At 44.6% G+C, this 24,331-nt stretch overlaps 2 protein-coding genes across 2 annotated transcripts in view; one reads left to right on the top strand and one right to left on the bottom strand.

Annotated features, from left to right (window-relative positions):
• LOC126175331 (GTP-binding protein Di-Ras1) overlaps positions 1 to 24,331 on the top strand; it is a 1,524,693-nt gene that overhangs the window by 757,924 nt on the left and 742,438 nt on the right. Inside the window, exon 4 of the mRNA XM_049922048.1 lies at positions 2,204 to 2,245. The gene's annotated coding sequence lies outside the window, so the exon portion shown is untranslated. The remainder of the gene's footprint in view (positions 1 to 2,203; positions 2,246 to 24,331) is intronic.
• Positions 1 to 24,331, bottom strand: part of LOC126175330 (pancreatic lipase-related protein 2-like) — a 379,377-nt gene that overhangs the window by 269,003 nt on the left and 86,043 nt on the right. The gene's annotated exons all lie outside the window — the stretch shown is intronic.

Raw genomic sequence — 24,331 nt, 5'->3', positions numbered from 1 at the left:
TATTGGATTAAGACTGTCAGTAGAACAGCCTTCAGTGATGGTCGGTTTGGTAGTCCAGGTATTACGGTGTGGGCAGGCATAATGTTGCATGGGCGTACTGACCTCCGAATCTTTTAACACTGTGCACTCACTGGTCACCGTTATTGTGACGCTGTACTCCTTTCCCACGTGTGTTTTTTCAGGGGTGCATTCGTCTCTGACAGTGCGCGACCGCATCAAACTAGACAGGTGGAGGACCTCTTGGAATGTGAAGTGAAGTGAAAGGACTGGCTTGCCCGTTCTCTCGACTTGAGTCCCTTCGAGCACGAGTGGGGTACGTTGGGCAGACGTATTACAGCACGACACATGCACTAACGACAATCCAGCATTTGTCAACCGCGCTGCTGAAGGAATGGAACGCCCTTTCACGAAAACTCCTTCCTAAGCTTGTGGTCAGCATGGGAGCACATTGCAGAGCATGCACTGTAGTCCATGGTGATCACACACCCTATTAAGAACCATGTCCCGCCTCTTGTAATGTTCAGGGGACCATCATACATCACAGTGACTTCAGTGTAATTACCGTCTTTAAGTAAATGTGTGATTTCTGTTCGTCTTACTATGCATGTCTTTCAATTACCTTCTGTACTATATTGTAGCAGGTGCGTCTATGTATTGTCCAAGTTTCATCGAACTGTGTTACTTGGTGGTGAGACATCATACGAAAGTTACTTTCGTCCTTAGTTTTGCACACCAGCGTATATAATACAAAATATGTAGAATGTCTGGTTAGGCATCTTTCCAGGTTAAAGAGATCAATAAATTAAATATGTCGCTAACACTGGCAGTATTTAAGATGGATAAAATTCGTGCTGATGAATAATAAGCGTGAAATTAATTCGAGCAAAGTAAAGTAACATCAAGGAACACATGTACACCTAAGCCGAGTTGCTAAAAGAAATCGTGAGACATGATAAAGTCTACGTCGTATGGGTTCCTCGTGGACGAAGATTGTCCTATGAGCGATGACGAAGAGCGTGATGAGGGGAGGACGAGGTAAAGTCCTGTCGACAATGAGGTCATTAGTGACGGAGCACAACCTCGGATTAGGGAAGGATGGGAAAGAAAATCGGCCATGTCCTTTCAAAGGAACCATCCAGCCATTTGCCTGAAGCGAGTTAGGTAAATCACGGATAACCTAAATCAGTCCTCCCCAATGCGAGTCCAGTGTGCTAATCACTGCGCCACCTCGCGCGGTGAGAGTGATGCTGATAATATCGTTGGTCAAGTACTGTTTCCATCTCAGCCAGCATGTCGGCTTTCTAATCATTCATTAGGGTAACTGTTCTCATTGCTGTTTGGCGCCCTATCTACTCGAACCAATTGATCCCCACGAAAATCAGTAACAACACTTGTCCAAGTGGTTAGGCACGTAGTACTCTCCAACCCATCTGTCAATGTCGTCATCGGCACTAAGCGTTGCTGACATTTGTTCTCATGCAACACAACTTATTCTTACTATTACTTCCAATGTTGGCACGTTACATGGACGTAACTCCAGATGCTCATTTCATACAGATACTTTGCGCGTTATTTACAAAAACGTTATTAGCAGACAACAAATAGATAATTTTTTTGAACACGTTGCCTGTGGGCAGACGTAAAATGGTACTGTAAATTATTCCCTTGCTGTTCTGTTCAGTGCAAAAATATCACCAATAACTTTTACTGACTTCAGCGATCAAGATCATATCTATCAGACTCCAAAACATAATAAATGAAATACTTTCGGCTGCGTGCATAAGACAGTCGGATACTAGTAAAATCCCCATACTTTTATTTATTTATTCTTTGCACGTACTAACCAGACGGACCAAGAAGCATGGTGCAAACAAAGAAAATGTGGACTGACGCTGTGTAACAGGCAGTAGTGTCTATTCTGTATTTTATATAGTGAGGGTTTGTTTATTCTTTTACAGTATACGACTAGTCTGATGCTGTGCTTTGTTGCTCTCTACTGATTATTTTAATCTCAATTCCGCATATATTTTATAGATACTCAATGTTACACACCTTAGTGACTCCCAGAAACTGGCCAACAGAGTTATCACTCCTTTTCCTGAAACTATGCTGCACGCAGACGTTTGAATTACTTTTTTAAGAGAGGAATACGCAGAATTTAAAAAAAAATTGTTTCTGATGGCTTTTCGTTTCATGGTTTCAGATCCATCAACCGGGGTTTAAAGATCAGCAGAGCAACATTTGGGTGAGTCGGCACGTTCCATCTACTAATTGTTTCCTTGAGTGTTCAGAACTCAACATTTTTGCTTGCTTATCATTTATTTTGCAAGTGGTCTCTGGGCATCAACGATGTCGAAGAACTATGTGAGTAATAGTAAATAACATGCCTGAGCAGAAACAGTTTTAACAGTTAATCGAACACTTGACATTATAGCCAACTTCATTAATCTCCTCCTGTTCGCATTTTTCCTGTCTGCAATTTAATGCTCCTTTCACGTATGGATAAACAGTTTTAAGAACGATGCTTAACACCCAACACAAAGAAATTAGCTACTCGAACTAGGAGGAAATGCAAATTTCCGGACATGAGATGAAAACTTCTCAGTTCGCAGTTGGATTATTTCGGACCGCGGAAATCAAAACGTATACTCTCATACAAAAGAATCTTTACGAAACGTCTGGCACTGAGTGCGCGAGTGGGCGGATCTTATGTCGATAAGACGTTCTCAGCACCACAAGCTGCGCTAGTGTCTAGTTCCTGCATTTCAGCGGGTGATTTTCTCGTATATCACATACAAGAAAACGAAGCATCATAGAAAAACGATTCACTAAAAGAACTGCCCTAATTTAAATTTCCTGGAAGCGTACGATCAAAATTTATTTCTAATTTATTCAGGTTTCTGCCAAAGTTGCGTATAATATTTTTATTACTGACTAGTTTCAAACATTTTCATTCATTCTCAAACCATTACCCGTATTAAAAGATACAGTGTTATTAATAAAACACAAATTCGAATTTTCAAACATTTGAGAATGAACGAAAACGTTCAAAACTAGTCACTAATAAAATATTATTTGCAACTTTGATAGAAACATTAATTAACGGATTACAAAAATATAACGAATTGCTGAAGATGATACCAACACATTGTGGGAATTGCATAAAATTGTTTTTCTGGGACTCTTTCGTTAAAAACTAATGAGTGTCAACACGTTGGCTGCACAGCAGCTCAAATAAAAATCGGGCAAACGCTTTTACTCAAAAAACGATTCCGTCGTAATGTACTACTGACTTTTTGTTTTTGCAATAAACCCCTCTCTGACTGGTTTGATGCAGCCCACCACTACTTTCTCTCCTGTGCAAACCTCTTCACCAACGTCCTCAATTAATTGTTGGATAAATTCAAATCCCTTTCTTTCCCTACAGTTTTTACCCTCTCGTACCATGGTAGTTATTCCTTGGTGTCTAAACACTTGTCCTATCAACTTGTGCCTCCCTTCCGCCAGTGTTTCCCACAAATTTCTTCCACCGCCTGCTCTTCGGAGAATATTCTATCTTGACAGACCACCTAATTTTCAACATCCTTCCAAAGCACTTTAGTATCACCGTCAGTGGAGGATAACGATAGCGGATCTGACACACTTCAGTTAGCATATGAGGAAATTGGATATATATAAATATAATCTCATCAGAACTATCCGGACACCTGATAGAAAATGACTTAGAAGCTCGTGGCGCCCTCCATCGGTAATGATTGAATTCAGCATTATATTGGCCCACCCTTAGCCTCGATGACAGGTTCCTCTCTCGCAGGCATACGTTCAGTCAGGTGCTGGAGACTTTCTTTGGGAATGGCAGCCCATTCTTCACGGAATGCCGCACTGAGGACAGGTATCAACGTCGGTCGGTGAGGCCTGGCACGAAGTCGGCGTTCCAAAACATCCCAAATGTGTTCTATAGGATTCAGATCAGTACTCTGTGCAGGTCAGTCCATTGCAGGAATGTTATTGTCGTGTAACCACTCCCCCACAGGCCGTGCATTATGAACAGGTGCTCAATCGAAAGATGCAGTCGCCATCCCCGAATTGCTCTTTAACAGTCGGAAGCAAGAGGGTGCTTAAAACATCAATGTAGGCCTGTGCTGTGACAGTGCCATGCAAAACAACAATGGGTGCAATCCCCCTCCACGGCAAACACGACCACTCCATAACACCACCACCTCCGAATTTTACTGTTGACACTACACACGCTTGCAGATGACGTTTACCAGGCATTCACCATACCCACACCCTGCCATCGGATCGCCACAACGTTTCTCCACTGTTGAGTTTTCCGATGTTTACGCTCCTTACACCAAGCGAGGCGTCGTTTGGCATTTGCCGGCGTGATGTGTGTCTTATGAGCAGCCGCTCCATCATGAAATCAAAGTTTTCTTACCTCCCGTCTGAATGTCACAGTACTTGCAGTGGATCCTGAAGCAGGTTTGAATTCCTGACAAATGGTCTGGATAGATGTCTGCCTATTACACATTACGACCCTTTTCAACTGTCGGCTTTCTCTGTCAGTCAACAGACGAGGTCGGCCTGTACGCTTTTGTGCTGTACGTGTCCCTTCACGTTTCCACTTCACTCTCACATCGGAAACAGTGGACATTGGGATGTTAAGTAGTGTGGAAATGTCGCGTACAGACATATGAAAGAAGTTGCACCCAATCACTTGACCACATTGAAAGTCCGTGAGCACAATGCACCTACTTTTGTTTTGATCACCTAGTATATATATAATTTCATCCCTCTCAGTTTCATTGATGTAAAATTCAGCTTTAGTGGTTACCGGTTTCGAGCTGACCTGACCCCCCCATTCTCAAATCACACACATTCAAAATGGTTCAAATGGCTCTGAGCACTATGGGACTTAACATCTGAGGTCATCAGTCCCCTAGGACTTAGAAATACTTAAACTTAACTAACCTAAGGACATCACACAACACCCAGTCATCACGAGGCAGAGAAAATCCCTGACCACGCCGGGAATCGAACCCGGGAACCGGGGCGCGGGAAGCGAGAACGCTACCGCACGACCACGAGCTGCGGACAATCACACACATTGCTATTAACCGACACGAGAGCTCCGGTAGCAGTGTATTGCCTGTTATGATAGCCGTAGTTCGCTATAGGGCAACGGTGGGGCGTCGTTTAGTTCCGTGTTCGATATTCGAATGAATACAACGTTGCGAATGAAATTTCCAATTAAAAGTTATGAAATACAGGCCTGTCCTACAATAGCAGCATGGAGGTGGAGACTCACGTGGCGTTGGATATTCAAGGGCCATTGAGCAGCACGTCGTAAATTACGATTGTATACCTTTTTCTATTCCCCCGATTACAGAGCCATGTATGGCTAAACGAAGAAAATGCTTCAGACAAAATGTAAGTAGATTATGCAGTAGAAACGTACTTTGCAATAAAAAAAAACGGGGGTTCCCATTGAATATTTCATAGTTATCCCCGCCATCTATTCAGGGGGTGGGGTGGAGGATCGAGTGTGGTATTACTGGGTTCCCCCTTTGAACTTATTTTGATCCGATTTGTAGTTGTCGATATATTTCAATGACTTCAGTTACAATGAAGAACCGTGCGGGATTAGCCGAGCGGTCGCAGGGGCTGCCGTCATGGACTGTGCGGCTGGTCCCAGCGGAGGTTCGTGTCCTCCCTTGGGCATGGGTGTGTGTGTTTGTCCTTAGGACAATTTAGGTTAAGTAGTGTGTAAGCTCAGGGACTGATGACATTAGCAGTTAAGTCCCATAAGATTTCTTTTTTTTTTTTTTTTTTTACAATGAACACCCTGTTTATGTGTTTACAAAGTCATGTAACCCGTGTGACGATGAACCGTATTAATTCGAAACCGGTAACGGTGTTTTTTGGATAAGATATACTAAGACCAGTGTATGACTGGTTGCTGTACATAATTAACAGTTTGTAGAAATCAGATTCCTGTTTTACATATCTGAATTCTACTTCTGTGGCGCTGATCTTGTATCTGTCTGACAGTTCAGCCGTATGCCCGAGTGCCGCCAGCAGCATTCTTCCGCGGCACGTCGCCGCCGTTTTTACGTGCAGCGGCGCCCTCCATTTGTGGAGGACAGTGGTTGGCGGTTGCCGCGTGACGCGGAGCTATGACAGGACGCCACTCCGGCTGACGTATGGCCGCGGGCAATGAATTACGTGCGCCGCCAGCCAGCGCCCCAAGAACGGGGCGGAAAGAAGCGAGGCGGCCGAGGGCGCACGTAATTGCCAGTCAGCGCGGGCCGCGTCGCCCGTAACTCACGCCCCGATGAATTATTTAGGGCCCCGCCGGCCGCCTGCGCATTTTCTCCTGCTCGGTGTTCGGAAGAAGGCCACTCGCCCTAAATGACGTCACATCGGCAAGTGACAGTACTCGAACGTCTTCCACACCGCGTCTGTGGACGCGCCTCTGGCTATGTCCTAGGCTCCTGGATCCTCACTCACTACAGTGCAAGACGAAAGTCGCTCACACGTCGCTTGCAACGCTTCAAACTGTGACAGAAATGTTTTCACTGTTTTCTGATCCATAACATATCGGGCAACTGCTCCCTGGATATTCGAGGGAAGATCATCTTCTTCCTACAGGGTGTACTTGTGCTTGTGTGTGTGAAATCTTATGGGAATTAACTGCTGAGGTCATCAGTCCCTAAGCTTACACAATACTTAACCCTAATTATCCTAAGGACAAACACACACACTCATGCCCGAGGGAGGACACGAACCTCCGCCGGGACCTACAGGGTGTAACAAAAATGTGTCACCAAATTTTCAGGAAGCATTCCTTTCACGTAGAGGGAAATATGCTTTATTTCTAGGTCAGAGCTTATTTTCAACTTCTCTTCATAATCACATTAATCATGGAAAACACACAAAAACAGAATGCACCACCATTACACAAAACGTTTCCTTACGTGAAATGTTCAACAGACCCTCTTCATCATTGATGGCTGAAATTATGTCTGCTTGAAAACTACTTTTTGTCCACAGGCGAGTTTCTGGATGTATGGTGCAGCGGTGTGTGTGTGTGTGTGTGTGTGTGTGTGTGTGTGTGTGTGTGTGTGCGTGGAATGGGGGAGTGGAGTGGGAACGAGGGGGGGGGGGGGGCTCGTGAGCTGGCGCCTTCGTACGCTGGCGCGCTCGCGTGTTTAAGAGAGGGAGAGAGAGACAGTGGACTTAGTTAAGTATAAATAATTTTGTGGTGTCACCGCCAGACACCACACTTGCTAGGTGGTAGCTTTAAATCGGCCGCGGTCCATTAGTACATGTCGGACCCGCGTGTCGCCACTGTCAGTAATTGCAGACTGAGCGCCACCACACGGCAGGTCTAGAGAGACGTACTAGCACTCGGCCCAGTTGTACGACGACTTTGCTAGCGACTACACTGACGAAGCCTTTCTCTCATTTGCCGAGAGACAGTTAGAATAGCCTTCAGCTAAGTCCATGGCTACGACCTAGCAAGGCGCCATTAACCATATCTGAGAGTCTCACTTGTATTATCAAGAGCGATGTACCACAAGGATGAATTAAAGTTAAGTATTCTAGCAGCTACGTACTTTTCTTTATAGCATTCATTCCGTATCCTGTTTCTGACTTAAGCAAGCCTGCGTGAATTAAACGCGTGCCTTTCGGTTACCCGTCACTGTGGACTGGCTGTCTTGTCAGTCCACAACAAATTTTATGCATGAAAACAATCCTTAAGAAATCATGTAAATGCTCAGCATGTTGCCATATTTACCTCTTAGAAGATGTGCAATAATTTTAAAACTAAAGATGTGCTGTAATTGTAAAACTGACTTGTTCCGTGTCGTAGCGAGAGGTCGTGATCCTAAAACACGGAAAGGGGAAGTAACTAACTAAGAAGCTAACAAAATTTCGTACATTTGTTCAGGTATATTTCGTTAAAAGGAAACCGTGGTCTCCAGTAGTTTATCACAGAGCAATTACATTTCATTTGATTTCTTACCTGATTTCTCTTTTTAAATGTATTGCACTGACAACGGGATCTTCCGGTCGCGGAAATTCATTCGCGATGAGACTTCACAGGTTAGTAGTATACCTCAAGGGCGCCCACTCATAGAAGTCTTAGAGCGCACTGTCCAGAAAATTCCGAAAAAATGGACTCTAAAGTTTTAAACGTAGCTTATGTGATTACACACCTCATATACGAGCCATGAATAACGGGGCGCCAGATACGTGCAGCAACACAGTCAGTAGTAAGCTAGACAGTACTGCGGCCAATCTGAGTTCGATCCTACCTACCTGCCGGTACAGTGCCATTTTCTTTATGCGTTAAAAATTATAACTGTTACATAGAATTAATGACCTGAAGTATTATCAATTAAGTCATAAATAATTATATTATAATACATACATATAATATTGCTCGATTTTGTAATAACATTTTAATGACAGTAATCAACTATATAACCTAACTCCATAAAAACACAATTGAAATTATTCAACATTTTAAAAAGAAAGTTTTGACGACTGTAATTCACATATTAAGTAGCCTCTGATAGCCATTTCATAAACAAAATTAAATTATTTGTGATTTACTGATTTACTTGATAATACTTTAGGCCATTAACTTTTAAATAAAGTTGTTATAATTATGAAAACAAAGCATTTTTTTTTGCACTCCATCTAAATTTTTAAAGTCTTAGTTCGAGTTTTATTTTCTTTCAAAGTACTTTGTTATTCTCGTTTGTAATTATCTGCAGTGTCACCTGACCAGCGTGTGAGGGATGACATTTCAGGGTTCTGCTGAGGCCCTCACGGCTACCGTAGCGGCCTCGGGGCCCACGAAGTCCCCACCGTAGTTCGCCCTCCAGCAGCTACCCCCTACACGCCCCGCAACAATAAACTGAGCAGCTACATGTTTCTTATCCTAAATCCGATTTTGAAAATGGATGTTTCCAAATTGTAGTTTGTCATCTTTTAATGAGAGTGTACGAAAATACTCTCTTCCGATTTACGTTTGGAACTCCAGTAGGCTGTCACCTCCTTTCTTGTTAATAATATAATTGACATAATTCCCGAAAAGCCACATTATGGCGTTGTTCTCCATGCCGGGATAAGCTACCTGATCTGGAACCAACAAGTCGGAGATTTGTACACAGTTCGTTTTAAGAAAGCTATCTTTCTATTGATGTCCTTCCATATATCTAAATAGCGACCACATGTGAATCTGTCTGAGAGCGTGTCCATAGTTAGGCATTTTTAACATAGATTTTTGTCGCATAAACCAGTAGAATTACTTACAACATTATTGACGATATTGCACCAGGAGTTCTTCACTTCACTCGATAAAACAATTGTCGCGAGGTTTTTCCAGACTGTCTGCCAGTTCTTATCCGGATATTTCAGTTCAGTTTTGTTCCGTTTCATACTCTGCATTTACCTGAGTTCGATGTAACATTGTCGTATATGTTTTAAATTAGGCTCTAGGGTTCTGTCGCTTTCAGTAGTGCAGCAGTGACGGTGCCCAGATGGTTTTCAATGCACTCTAAATTTCTCTTTAAATACAAAGCTGTTGTTTTTTTTGTAAATATCTATTAGGCGTAGGCCTCCTTCGCCAATTTTTAGTGTTAAGGCTCCAGATGCGACGCGGAATACGTGCCCTTGCCATACATAACCGCATACTTCTGTCGGTATCGACTTCGCTATCCCTTTGGGGATCGGCAAACATTGTCCTAAATAAAGCTACATCAGGTATGATACAGTGCTACTTCTGACCATATAAGAATTTTGTGAGTGCTCAGCCTTGAGTTATACTACCAACCTGCGAAGTCTCGCCCCGAATTGAATTTCTGAGACCGCAAGGTCCCCTTGTGAGAATATCTCCACAACACTGACAATATCGACGACTTGCACTGCGCCTTGTTTGAAACCAAAGTTGTTCCATTCACTCACATTACTTTTTGTTGAAAACAGTAATGCTCACTTTGCTCTTCATCCTCAAGCCTGCGATCAGAACGGTTCCGTTGTATATTAGAAAGAAATTTATTTTAGAAGTAACGATGTGTTTATTTTCATCTGAGGCTATTCTTTGAATATCGTAACCTGTTCTGTCGAAACACAGTAAGAATACCGGCGTTTGGAAAAGTCGTATGAGCCACTGAAGGCATAAGAGAACGGTGATCGATCCAACACAAAGAAAGCTGCTTGCTGGAAATTTCTTACTTCCTTTTGTGCTGTTGTTTGACAATGTCGTCCCTTGTCGAGCCGTGCCGAAGTGAATAAAAGGGATCGACGGCAAGACGAACAGCAGCGCCTTTGTTGCTGAGAAACAGCTGACTGACGTCAGTGGACCATCTGACGAGGGAACTGTTGACATTAGCAGGAGAAAGAGGGAAAGAGCAAGCCAATAATACGAGGCTCGTGAGGACCCTTCTGAGAAAAAAGGGAAAAGAGAAATACAGCAGAATTGTAGCTGGAAGTATTGACGGAATCCGTTCAAATTAAACGCATTTCTAACAGTTGACACGAAAAAGGCACCCGTTCATTTTCCTTACAATGATGCAAGCCCTTTCTCTGTCTACTAAACATTATTTCACAAAATTAGTCACTAGAAACGACAGTTTATCTTCTCCATATCTACTACACATCCGTAAAAAATTCTTACACCAAATCCTATCGCTATATGCCACTGTAGATTCCTCCAAAAATAAAACAGGTGACAATATCAGCTCAGACGTTTGTCAACGTTCTGAAACCGTGTTAATACGGTAGACATAGCTTTCTATATGGCATTCCTGACTATCAACTATGTAAATGTTTGGTTCGTAGAGTGAAGCAGATGAAAAAGAAATTCAGTGGTATTTACCTAGAAAAGAGGTGTGTGACTCTGCAAATCATGTGACAACCATATCCCAGGCAGACTCACTCGTGTTACTAGTCCAGCGAGCACGGTAACCACTAGGTCACGTCGTTACCACATGTCCCAGAATGTCACCCAGAAACAAAGTGTGGGGGGAAAACATTACCCCGCCGGAAGTTCGAGTCCTCCCTCGGACAAGGGTGTGTGTGTTGGTCTTAGCATAAGTTAGTTAGTTTAAGTTGTGTGTAAGCCTAGGGACCGATGACCTAAGCAGTTTGGTCCCTTAGGAATTCACACACATTTGAACAAAAACATTACTACAAAGGGCAGCATAATGAAAACGAGACATACGGGAAAAAAGTAAGTGAATTTTTGTTGTTTCAAAAGTAATCACCATAACTGTTAATAAATTTACCCATTTCAGTCACGGAAAAATGTTTGTGGTTGCCTAAGAGCCATGATTGCACTCAGGCGTGCATTTCCTCCTCCAGAGTAACTCGACAGCCACTAATGTCTCCAGAGCTCCAAAAAGATGGAAATAGTATGGGGAGAAAGTAGCACAGGATGGAATCTGTACAAGGGCTTCCCACAGAAACTTCTGCAACGTAGTCGAAACAACACGTCCACAAGCTGCAGAAGTTTCTCTTGGAAGCCTTACACATCTTTCATACAGTCCCGATCTCTCCCCATGCGATTTCCATATTTTTGGAGCCTGAAGAAAGACATTCGTGGCCGCCGATTTGCATCGGACGAAGAGATGTGCACCTCGGTACAATTGTGGTTTCGTAGGCAACAACAAATAATTTTCATGAAGGCACTAACCATCTTGTTTCACAGTGAGATAAATGCATTAACACTTATGGCGATTACTTTTGAAATAATAAATGTTTTACTAACTTTGTCCCATCTATCTCATTTTCATTTGACTGCCCATTACAAAAGAAGCTGTTCAAAAATGGCGTTTGATGGAACAAACTCGCTCTTGTTCCTCGGAGAAGGCGGAGAACTGTGTTAAATGATACAAAGGATCGTGTACCGACCAACTGTGGTTGCCACCCACATCATTAGTCCGAAATCAAACAATGCCATAATCCACACACAATTGCGAATTTTGTTTCTTGTTCTGCGCTCCCTGCAGGCGAAAGACAGTCAATTGGAAGAATCGCTATTCATAACAGTATAAAAATTGGCTTCTGAAATCTCTGCAGGACTACAATGGCGTACTGCAAACAAAAGACAAACTATAGACTCTTAACAAAGTCATTCCATCTTCACATTTGCACATGTGATCAAGTAAGGCGTTATTGTATTTTCCGTCATTGTTAGCAAAGTTATCTCCAGCCAGTCGCACGCTGTGCATCACTGCCGATGACTTATGACTGAAACAGTGGCAGGTCATCTCCCAAAACCAAGCTACAGTTTCTAAACATGACGGCCGTTGTTGCGTACTCGTACGACGTCAGAATTCGCTTTCGGTCCTTCCAGAGGCTCCATCCACAAATTCCGGCAAATCATGCTGATGAAGCGTTGCATCACTCTTTCTTGTCTCGTACCAAATGTGTGCACTGAAAGTAAACTACTTGTCGAATTCCCTGACTACTGCTCCTCTCGAAACCACGTTACTGTTACCCGGGACATGTTTCACACGTCGAGACGAGTTAAAACGCTTTCTTACTGTAATTACGCTGCTGGTGCTGTGACGTCTTCGAGCGCTGCTTTTTTTTTCCTAGCAAGAGATGACTGGTATCTATTCTGTCAGTCCTTCACGAATAGGGCATTCCTTTACGAAAGGACTTTTTTGTGTCCGTCTTGATCTGTACTTGAGCTCTAAATAACATATTGTAGATCTTCTCAATGGCTTCAGTTCTGCGTCATTTGCTCTACATGTAATTGCTGATTTTGGTGATAAAACCATCAGAAAATTGGTTACTGTGCGTACTTTCAATCAATAACAAATGGAACAAATTTCCTATAGCATTTGCACACATAGACAAAGAATTCATTGCACAGAAGCGTACTAGAAGGATAATATCACATGTTCGTTTTCGAACTTCATGCAGGCAACTGTTCAAAACAAAACGTATTAAACACAGCGTCGCAATACATTTACTCTCCTATGAAGGGTGTTTTGAAGAATTAGGCACAATCTCCAAAACAGTAGATTCATAATGATCCTCTAGTCACAATCAACCTTACTCTTGTACTGAAAGGAGAAATTACACAAGCATAAAAAATATTTCAACATCTCTCTTGTAATTCATGTGCTGGAAGAAAATGAGTTTTAAAAACAAATTCAAATCATTTGTTTCTGATGACACTCTCCAACCTACAAATAATTTTCTGAATAGATCGTTTCCGTTTGTGGCTGGGATATATTTACCAAATTTTGTAGAAGACTGAGATTTTAAAAAACATCCATTTACGTAAATGGCTAGCAGGTAGCCACATTTTCACCATCATCATCATCATCACGTATTGCATTAACCGGCCTTTAACGCCTACAACAGACAAAACGAAAGAAATAACCACTCTATGAAAGGGAAAAACAGCACACTATAAAAAATTATAAAATAACACATTGCAAAAAGCGCAATAAAAAAGGCGAGTCAGTCACAACAAAGGAAATTTTTACTGAGAATAGTTAAGTCCGTCGTTGCATGTCTCTAGCTTCACTTTCCACAGCTGTCGGCTCCGCTTGTGTAGGGATTCTCAGTGCTCGATCCATTCATCGCGTCCTTAGATGTCCTCTTGAGTGTCTTCCAATAGGTTGAGAATGGAGGGCTCGGTATGGAAGGGATCTATCAGGTCGAAGGATGTGGCCAAATCACTGTACCCTCTTGCGATCTAATATTTGAGCAATGTGTGGCTTTCCAAACCGCCGTTACTGGTCTTCTTTCGTTTTCCGCTCCCATTACAAATGTTGTGATTGATATCATTGGGATGGATGTGAGGTCCAAGCCCTGGCCCCACACAGTTTTTGTTAGGTACGGATCTAGGGATTTGTGGTGGCCACAGCTGTAACTCAGTATTATCCAGACAGCTAATAGAGACACTTGCTATGTGAGAACGAGCGTTGTCCTGTTTGGAAATGACACCATGATACTGTTGGACGGGAGGTGACACATGAGGACGCAGAATGCTCGTTACGTAACGTTGTGCCGTCAGAGTTCCCTCAATCACTCCTAGCCGCGACCTGAAGTCACACCAGACGGCTCCTGACAGTATGGCTGTGCCTCTCCAAAACAATGAAAGAATGGGATATCTGACCAGTTTGCCGCCATACTCGCCCACGATGGTCATCCGGAGTAGTACAGGACCACGCTTCATCTGTGAACACAATACGACCCCATTTATTAGCAGTCTATGTTCCACCCTTGTGGTCGTCAAACGTGGACTGTCAGAACCTTGACGAAGAGTATGTTTTTTCCTTATAATGCAATCCAACATCGGACCACAAATATGTATACTGCACGATTAGACGAGACGGCCAAATAGAGACCCACATTGAGCCCCATTTAAAACTGATAATGCTGTCTCACACGAGCACGCGGTGTCTCCTTGTCCTTAACAGTGATCACTCAACATCTGACACTGTTCATTCCCATTGCAATTGTGGGAGGAGGAATGTTTGGCAATGAGGAACAGTAAGCTGCTGTTGGTGAAGTCAAGTACACAGCCATGGCGTTCATCCTGCCGGTCGCTCAGGCGGGATGAAGAGATTCTTTCAAGCCTCCAAATTGGGCACTGCCCCCTTACACAAGACTTTCTTCTCTGGTGGGAGGATCCACTATTCTGTGATACCTGCGGCTTGCAAATCGCTGTGCAACACGTTTTAACTGAGTGCATTCTCTGTCGTGATGAGAGAGCGGAAATGAATATTGGGGGAGAAGTTATCTGCCCTCTGTTTTAGATGATGACGAGGTGACTGTGGTCGAAGTTTTAACTTTCTGTGATGTTTCCGTGTGTCCAGCTCTGGTCTCAGCTTTTAGGCTAGAGGTTTTAGTGTGATCCAGAGTGATTGGCCCATCCTTTCTCTTCCTGTGATCGGCCACCCACGGTCGCATGATATGTTGTTTTAACTTCGTCTAGCACTGTTTTAGAGTAAGTTTAATTTTGAAATGATACCTCGTCTTCGTGTCACAGGGTAGGTGGACACATGATATCCTGCAATTTTCTTACTTTTAGTTTTCGTTGCTGTTTTCTGCGCCTGCATATTTTGCTGCAACTCCATTTTCGTCCCGGTGCTAACGATCTTCCTGTAGTGGGCCAAAACCATCCTAGCCATCCATCCATTCACGCCCATTATGTACCCTACCATGCCTGGTAACAACACTAAACACGAGTAACACTGTGTTTCTTCAGTTTTTCCAGGCGTATTTCTTGCTCGAACAATCCACGGATGTACTGCCGGTCCATAGTGCCCAATGGGCACAATGTTTCGGCGATCAGACATGTCGCCATCGTCAGGTGCGCTGACGAGCTGAGTTCCTGAGGGCGGGCTAAAAACACTGGTGCACAGGACGCGCAGCATCTCTGTCACAGAGGGTCTGCCCCATGGGCTGGAACACCTCAAAACTGCATTCCAGAAAGACGGCTACTCGGAATGGCAGATCAGACGCGCTCTCCACCCCACCTCTACACTACAGCATGTGGAGACGGAACAAGTCACGGAGGAAGAAAAAAATGGCTCCGAGCACTATGGGACTCAACTGCTGAGGTCATTAGTCCCCTAGAACGTAGAACTAGTTAAACCTAACTAACCTAAGGACATCACAAACATCCATGCCCGAGGCAGGATTCGAACCTGCGACCGTAGCGGTCTTGCGGTTCCAGACTGCAGCGCCTTTAACCGCACGGCCACTGCGGCCAGCTCACGGAGGAAGAGATAGCCACTGCCTATATACCGTATACTGGCGCACTATCGGGGAAAATAGGACAAATATTGAAGAAACACCGAGTAGGAACTCTTTTGCCCAACAAATAAAACACGAGCATTATTGGGAAGTGTCAAAGACGATCTCGGTTTGCGGAAGATCCCGTGTCAGTGTGGGAGGACTTATATTTGACAGACAGTGCGCACCATCGAAGATCGTTGCCGACAACATCAGAGACACACTCGACTCAGGTACTCCAACAAGTCAGCGGTCGCAGAGCACTGTTTGTCCGAAAATCACGAAATGGACTACCAACATACCAGAGTCTTGGCACAGGCATCTAGATACTGGGACAGCGTCGTTAAAGAGGCTATCGAAATTCCTGCCAGGGACCGTCTCATCGCCGGCCACGGTGGCCGAGCGGTTCTAGACGCTACAGTCTGGAACCGCGTGACCGCTACGGTCGCAGGTTCGAATCCTGCCTCGGGCATGATGACCTTAGAAGTTAAGTCCCATAGTGCTCAGAGCCATTTTTGACGGACTCATCAACCGAGATTGCGGCTGTAACCTCAGAAAATCATGGGAACCAGCATTGAGTAAAAATTTGTAAATTTGTGGTAAGATCTTGTGGGACCAAACTGCTGGGGTCATCGGTCCCTAAGATTGCACACTACTTAATCTAACTTAAATTAACTTACGCTGTGGGCAACACACACACCCTTGCCCGATGGAGGACTCGAACCTCCGACGGGGGGAGCCGCGAGGACCGTGACAAGACGCCCTCGACCTCGCGCCTACCACGCGTGGCCAGCATTGAGTCTAATTAAAAAGACGCTCAGCAAAGAAAACGAACGGGCAACGAGGGTGGATGAGACAATTGCACCGACGCTACCACAGACGTCGACGTCAGCGTCAAGGCAACACCGACGCGCGGCCGGGGGCGCGGACCGCGGAGAGAACGCCTCACAGGGGGGGATTTAAGATGGCCTACAGCAAAATGGTTCAAATGGCTCTGATCACATGGGACTTAACATCAGAGGTCATCAGTCCCCTAGAACTTAGAACTACTTAAACCTAACTAACCTAAGGACATCACCCACATCCATGCCCAAGGCAGGATTCGAACCTGCGACAGTACCGGTCGCGCGGCTCCAGACTGTAGCGCCTAGAACCGCTCGGTCACTCTGGCGGGTTGGTCTCCCGCTCTCAGGAGTTCAGTTCGTCAGCGTACCTGACGATGGTGACATGTCTGATCGCCTAAATTTTGTGCCCGTTGGACACTACGGACCGGCAGTACACCCGTCGACTGTTCGAACGAGTAACACTAACACACTCTGTAGGCCGTTATACTCGTCACAGAGAATTGCAACTCTAATCACTTACATATCCGCCGATGGTGTGTATGTGTACGAAGTTACACTCACATACGGCCACGTGTTGTGGGTGCTTAAACTTTTTTGTTAGGCAGTTTACATACCAAGAAAAAGGAGTGAAACTATCTATCCATTACATTGTACTCTCAGGTTATACCGAAGAAAAAACGTATGTAAAATTATTTTCATTGCAGTACTCGGCATCTTGCTGTTGAATATTTCTCGAAAAGTTATTCGCTAAAGCCAACAGATACAAAAAGCTGTTTTTAGATGAGAGAGGAGATATAAATGTTTGTCATCTAGTTTCCCTTCGCTTGTCGATTTATTTTAATGAGGTGTGAGCGTTAGTCTGAGAACAGCGGTGTCGGAGAGACCTCTACACCAAAGCGAAAAATCCTTCCCACTGTTGCAGCATCTCGTCTTTCATTTCTTCCACTGAAGCATATCTTGTAACTCGCACTTGGAATCAGCTTTCTTCTGATGCAGTCTCTATTGGCGAGTCCAAACCGCTGCTAAGACTCTTCCGTTCCGGAGTTCAGCTGCTGTTTCCCTACTGTGTAAATAAGTTGCTGCCGCCGCATCATTACGTAGCAGAGATCCGGCACATTGTGACTGCGAAAGGCCGCAGGCCGCGAGGACACGTTGCTCTAACTTCTCGTTCCTGCCTTTATTGTATCAGGTATCCTCAAATCAGTTCTTAGTATTTCATAAGTGGCTTACAACTTATAGCGATTCTCGGGCTACGTGATGCAAGCACGGGCAGTATGCTTTAGCCTATAGTTTCAGCTCGTGTAGAATGCACAAGAGTGGAATTCTGACCACACGCTTCCCCTCACACATATCCGCACAATCCACCACATTACTAGAACCTCTGGCTTAATTCAGTAAGAGCGCTTCCATTCTCTAGCAGGAGTAACGAGTAGAAAACAGACAGTGCAGTTCAGCGTTTTTGCTGATTTATACAGTAAATATTTCCAGGAGTACACCTTGAAAAAAAAAAAAACACCTACATATTTATACTAAATGGTAACATTATATAAAACGCTGCTCATTTAAATCTTCACTTGTGTATTTACACTATGTGATCAAAAGCATCCGGACACCCCAAAGAACATACGTTTTTCATATTAGGTGCATTGTGCTGCCACCTACTTCCAGGTACTCCTAATCAGTGACCTCAGTAGTCATTAGACATCGTGAGAGAGCAGAATGGGGCGCTCCACGGATCTCACGGACTTCGAACGTGGTGAGATGATTGAGTATCACTTACATCATACGTCTGTACGCGAGATTTCCATGCTCCTAAACATCCCTAAGCCCACTGTTTCCGATGTGATAATGAAGCGGAAACGTGAAGGGACACGGACAGCACAAAAGCGTACAGGCCGACCTCGTCTGTTGACTGACAGATATCGCCGACAGTTGAAGAGGGTCGTAATCTGTAATAGGCAGACATCTATCCAGACCATCAAACGCGAATTCCAGACTTCATCAGGATCCACTGCAAGTACTGTGACATTTAGGTGGGAGGTGAGAAAACTTGGATTTCATGATCGAGCGTCTGCTCATAAGCCACACATCATGCCGGTAAATGCCAAACAACGCCTCGCTTGGTGTATGGAGCCATTCCCCAAGAAACCTACCAGCACCTAATTGAAAGTATGCATGTTAGAGTGGAAGCTAAGGCTGAGGGTGGGCCAAGACCATATTGAATTCCAGCATTACCGATGGTGGGCGCCACGAACTTGTAAGACATTTTCATCCAGGTATACGGATACTTTTGATTAAATAGTGTATACAGCACAGTCGGAATAAAATTATGCTTAAAGTTGCAGAAAATTTAGGCGTAAAGAGAACTCGAAATTTGCTTGCTTTGGCTAGAAAAATGCTCATATTCAACTGTGCAGCGATATACGACGACTATTCGCTTATTAAGGTGCGATACGTCGCGAAGCGTAAACCACTATGAAAATCATAAATGTTTTATTTGACAGAGTTAGTTACACCTCCCAGCTACTTCTTTATACTCGTATAACCGCCGCTCCTACTTAGTAATTTGTCATATACACTCCTGGAAATGGAAAAAAGAACACATTGACACCGGTGTGTCAGACCCACCATACTTGCTCCGGACACTGCGAGAGGGCTGTACAAGCAATGATCACACGCACGGCACAGCGGACACACCAGGAACCGCGGTGTTGGCCGTCGAATGGCGCTAGCTGCGCAGCATTTGTGCACCGCCGCCGTCAGTGTCAGCCAGTTTGCCGTGGCATACGGAGCTCCATCGCAGTCTTTAACACTGGTAGCATGCCGCGACAGCGTGGACGTGAACCGTATGTGCAGTTGACGGACTTTGAGCGAGGGCGTATAGTGGGCATGCGGGAGGCCGGGTGGACGTACCACCGAATTGCTCAACACGTGGGGCGTGAGGTCTCCACAGTACATCGATGTTGTCGCCAGTGGTCGGCGGAAGGTGCACGTGCCCGTCGACCTGGGACCGGACCGCAGCGACGCACGGATGCACGCCAAGACCGTAGGATCCTACGCAGTGCCGTAGGGGACCGCACCGCCACTTCCCACCAAATTAGGGACACTGTTGCTCCTGGGGTATCGGCGAGGACCATTCGCAACCATGAAGCTGGGCTACGGTCCCGCACACCGTTAGGCCGTCTTCCGCTCACGCCCCAACATCGTGCAGCCCGCCTCCAGTGGTGTCGCGACAGGCGTGAATGGAGGGACGAATGGAGACGTGTCGTCTTCAGCGATGAGAGTCGCTTCTGCCTTGGTGCCAGTGATGGTCGTATGCGTGTTTGGCGCCGTGCAGGTGAGCGCCACAATCAGGACTGCATACGACCGAGGCACACAGGGCCAACACCCGGCATCATGGTGTGGGGAGCGATCTCCTACACTGGCCGTACACCACTGGTGATCGTCGAGGGGACACAATAGTGCACGGTACATCCAAACCGTCATCGAACCCATCGTTCTACCATTCCTAGACCGGCAAGGGAACTTGCTGTTCCAACAGGACAATGCACGTCCGCATGTATCCCGTGCCACCCAACGTGCTCTAGAAGTTGTAAGTCAACTATCCTGGCCAGCAAGATCTCCGGAGCTGTCCCCCATTGAGCATGTTTGGGACTGGATGAAGCGTCGTCTCACGCGGTCTGCACGTCCAGCACGAACGCTGGTCCAACTGAGGCGCCAGGTGGAAATGGCATGGCAAGCCGTTCCACAGGACTACATCCAGCATCTCTACGATCGTCTCCATGGGAGAATAGCAGCCAGCATTGCTGCGAAAGGTGGATATACACTGTACTAGTGCCGACATTGTGCATGCTTTGTTGCCTGTGTCTATGTGCCTGTGGTTCTGTCAGTGTGATCATGTGATGTATCTGACCCCAGGAATGTGTCAATAAAGTTTCCCCTTCCTGGGACAATGAATTCACGGTGTTCTTATTTCAATTTCCAGGAGTGCAGTTGTACCAGTCTTCCAGTGCCCTCGTCATAGAAGGCAGCTGCCTGTGCTTTCCACCAATTCTCTGTCCTGCTTTGCTGCTCGTTATCTGTACCAAAATGTTGTCTTTATAGCCCAACGGTTCGTGTCAGCAGAGCTGAAAATCAGACGGAGTTAAACTGTGGCTGTATGGTGGGTGGTCAGGCACTTCCTATGGAAAAGGCCGCTGGAGCGTTTCCATTGCTCCTGCAGTGCGCGGCCGAGAATTGCCATAAGAAGAAAATTCATTATAGCTATGTTATTTGGGTGCATGAACATAGACGAAATCTCTCAGCATGCACTTTGCTGTAGACATTACTTTCCAGGCATCTTTACGTGCTCACTGAGAGTTCAGAACTGAAAAGAGAGACGTGACCAATCGACGGATTTACTAGAGAGACTGCCCAACACATCCCTGCAAACGTTCTTCTGTTTTCCATTGGGTTTTCCATTTCGAAACCATATGTAAGGGAGAAGTTCGCGGTACTCCAATCCCACCCTTCGCCAATCACTGGCTTTTGTAACTGGCGCTACCCTTGTTACGCCTGCTGGACGCTATAGTAGTTATACATAAAGTTAGTAGCTGTTCTGGTCGTGAAGATATGAATGTTTGAAGTGGTCGCCATCACATCGCGATGGTCACCGGGACATATTTCGTGTCTTTCGCGTCAATGTATGTTTCAAGGTAATAAATTCGAGATTTATCCACAATTTTCTTGAGCTTTTACGGATATTCTTGAATATCAACGAATGTTTCAGAGTGTCCTAAAACACTCTCGAATGTTCTAGTATACTGTAGGGTGTTGTAGATTATCTTGAAGTGTTCTTTAAAGTTTTCGAAAATTCGTGAATGTTCTAGAAAATAACAAAGTTCTCTTTAAAATTACCGAATATTTATGTATGGTTTCGAATGGCCTCCAATTTTTGAAACGTACTCAGTAATAAGTGACAAAATACTTGATGTCAAATTAGGACGTTACTGAATACTAAACTCGATTTAAGAGTAGGTAAGAGTATTTTTGAGCATTATAGAATATTTGTGAGTTTGAAGTACCAACTTTTTACCGTTTTGTTTAAGAGGTTCATTTTTACGATGTTCTCGAACTTCTCGAGTGATGTGTAATGTTGTCAGAAAACAGATGAAACTAAAGACGGAGCAAAGGGAGTATTTCTCAAGTAGTATGTGATAAAGATACCGACGTTTCGACGAACTTTGCACGCAGCCTTTACCAGACTACAAAGGAGTAGAACAAAAATATAATAACTGATGGAGAATTGTTATCTTGCAAGGCGCAGTTTTGTCTTCTCTTTTGATGCTCAAACATATTTCGTTGTTGCTCTTTTACATTTCTTTTTATTGTATTTTAGACGTCTCTCTCCGTCAACAATGGGCAATATTAATACACAGTTCTCTGTATGTCGATCTTTTCAGAGATGGTTGTGGGACTCGGGTACTGGGTACAGGATGTCAAATCAAACACCTTTCAGTCGTCTAGTTCCCAAACTTATTTTATTTGGCTATCAGTTTCGGGGATTTACTACTCCATCTTCAGGCCTCTGATCAGGTTTCCCGAGACGGATCCCAGCGGACATGTATGGGACATAATCGAGAGGCCATTTCGTGCCCAAACTCTTGCACCGGCAACAATTCCGCAATTATGAACGACTGTAGAGGAAGTACGGCTCAGTATTTCTGCACGGAACTTGCAATGCACTATGGAGGGCGAAAAGTGGTCCGACACGGTATCAGTCGTCAAATGATGATTGAAGTGATCGCTTTAGCAAACAGAAACCTACTAATAGCTACATTCGAATGCTGGCCTCTGTTTCGACCAGAACCGAGGTGGAAGCTTCCTACACGTCGATCACGGGCCCGAAGATAGCGTAGTAAATCGCCGAAACTGGTAGCAAAATAAAATAACTTTCGAAACTAGACGGCTGCAAGGTGTTTGGCATCCTTAATAAACAGAATCTTTATTAATTCACTTTTACTGTGAAGATAACTTTTTAAAGCGTCGCTGCGGGTGGCATTCGTTTCTTTCATAGAAGGTGCGTTCATAAGAGTACTCATAAGTGCGAAAAACAGGAGAAGTCCGAGTAGCACTCGCGATCTGCGGGTTCCGTACAAACTTGGTTATGTGTACAGATGATAATAATGATTTCGTGTGGCTCAGTGGGCTGGTGCAAGTCTTTCCATCAGCCGCCGTTTGGACGGCTTATGTGTCCCTGACCTACCTCAGTTACCCGATCAGAAAAGGGGACGTATAGTTTAACGAATCACATCGATAAAACGTGAAGTCTAGTCTGAAAAATCCGTGTTCCGACCGAGATTCGGTCTCGCTAAATCTTCGGTTCCACGCACGCACTTTACAGACAGATAACCAAGCCCGACAAGCGTATAAATACTTCATGTACAAGTTTTGATGAGTGAATTTGTGAGTAACTAAATATGTACCATACATGGCTGTATCTTTTGATTGCGTTAACTTGCAAGCTTAAACGCTTTAACCGCCAGAGGACGTTAGACTTAGTATTTGACATAAATTTTTGCTTCATACCTCTAGCCATTCCCAAGAAAACAGGGTCTTAATAGACGTACAACAGACGGATACAAATAGCAAAAAATATTTCTTTATAAATTTATAGGTAATACATTAACAATATTCGGATTTTTTCCTTTACTTGGACTGTGAAAACTTGCTTCGCGCCATGTTTTATGTTTCTAGATCAACGAGAAATATCGTATAAGTTTTGATGAATTCGTTAGTGAGTCTGAAAATATGTGACATGAAGGATCGTAGCTTTTGATTGCATTGACTTAGAAGTTTAACTTATTCACACCTTCAAGGGACCGTAGCGCTTAGTATGTGACATACACTGAAGTGAGGTAAGTCATGGGATAGCGATATGCACATATACAGATGGCGGGAGTACTGCGTACACAGAGTATAAAAGGGCAGCGCATTGGCAGAGCTGTCACTTATACCCAGATGATTCAGGTGAAAATGGTTTCCGACGTGATTATTGCGCACTGCGGAAATTAACACACTCTTAAAGCGGAATGGTAGCTGGAGCTAGACGACTGGAACATTCCATTTCGGAAATCGTTAGGGAATTTGGTATTCCACAATCCAAAGTGTCAACAGTCTCCACAGAATACCAAATATCAAGCATTACCTCTCACCACAGCCAACGCAGTGTCTGACGACCTTCGCTCAACGACCGAGAGCAGGGGCGTTTCCGAAGAGTTCCCAGTGCTAACAAACAAGTAACACTGCATGAAATAACCTGAGAAATCAATGTGGGACCTACGGAGAACGTATCCGTTAAGACAGTACTTCGAAATCCGGCGTCAATGGCCTTTGGGAGCCTGCCTCTCCTGGGCTCGTGACTATATCTGTTGGGTCCTAGAAGACTGGTAAACTGTGACCTGATCAGATGAGCCTCGATTTCAGTTGGTAGGAGCTGATAGTAGTATCCGAGTGTGGCGGAAACCCCCACGAAGCCATAGATCTAAGTCGTCAAGGCACTGTGCAAGCTGGTAGTGGCTCCATAGTAGTGTGCTCTGTGTTTACGTGGCATAAACTGGGTCCTTTCGCCCTCCTGAGCCGATCATTGAGTGGAAATGGTTATGTTCGGCTTTCTAGAGTCCATTTGCAACTATGCATGGGCTTCTTGATCCCAAACAACGATTGAATTG

This window comes from Schistocerca cancellata, chromosome 3 (assembly GCF_023864275.1).
Source record: "Schistocerca cancellata isolate TAMUIC-IGC-003103 chromosome 3, iqSchCanc2.1, whole genome shotgun sequence".
NCBI lineage: Eukaryota > Metazoa > Arthropoda > Insecta > Orthoptera > Acrididae > Schistocerca > Schistocerca cancellata.
Note: the sequence above shows the minus strand (reverse complement) of the source record. Positions and strands in the feature narration are given on the sequence as shown.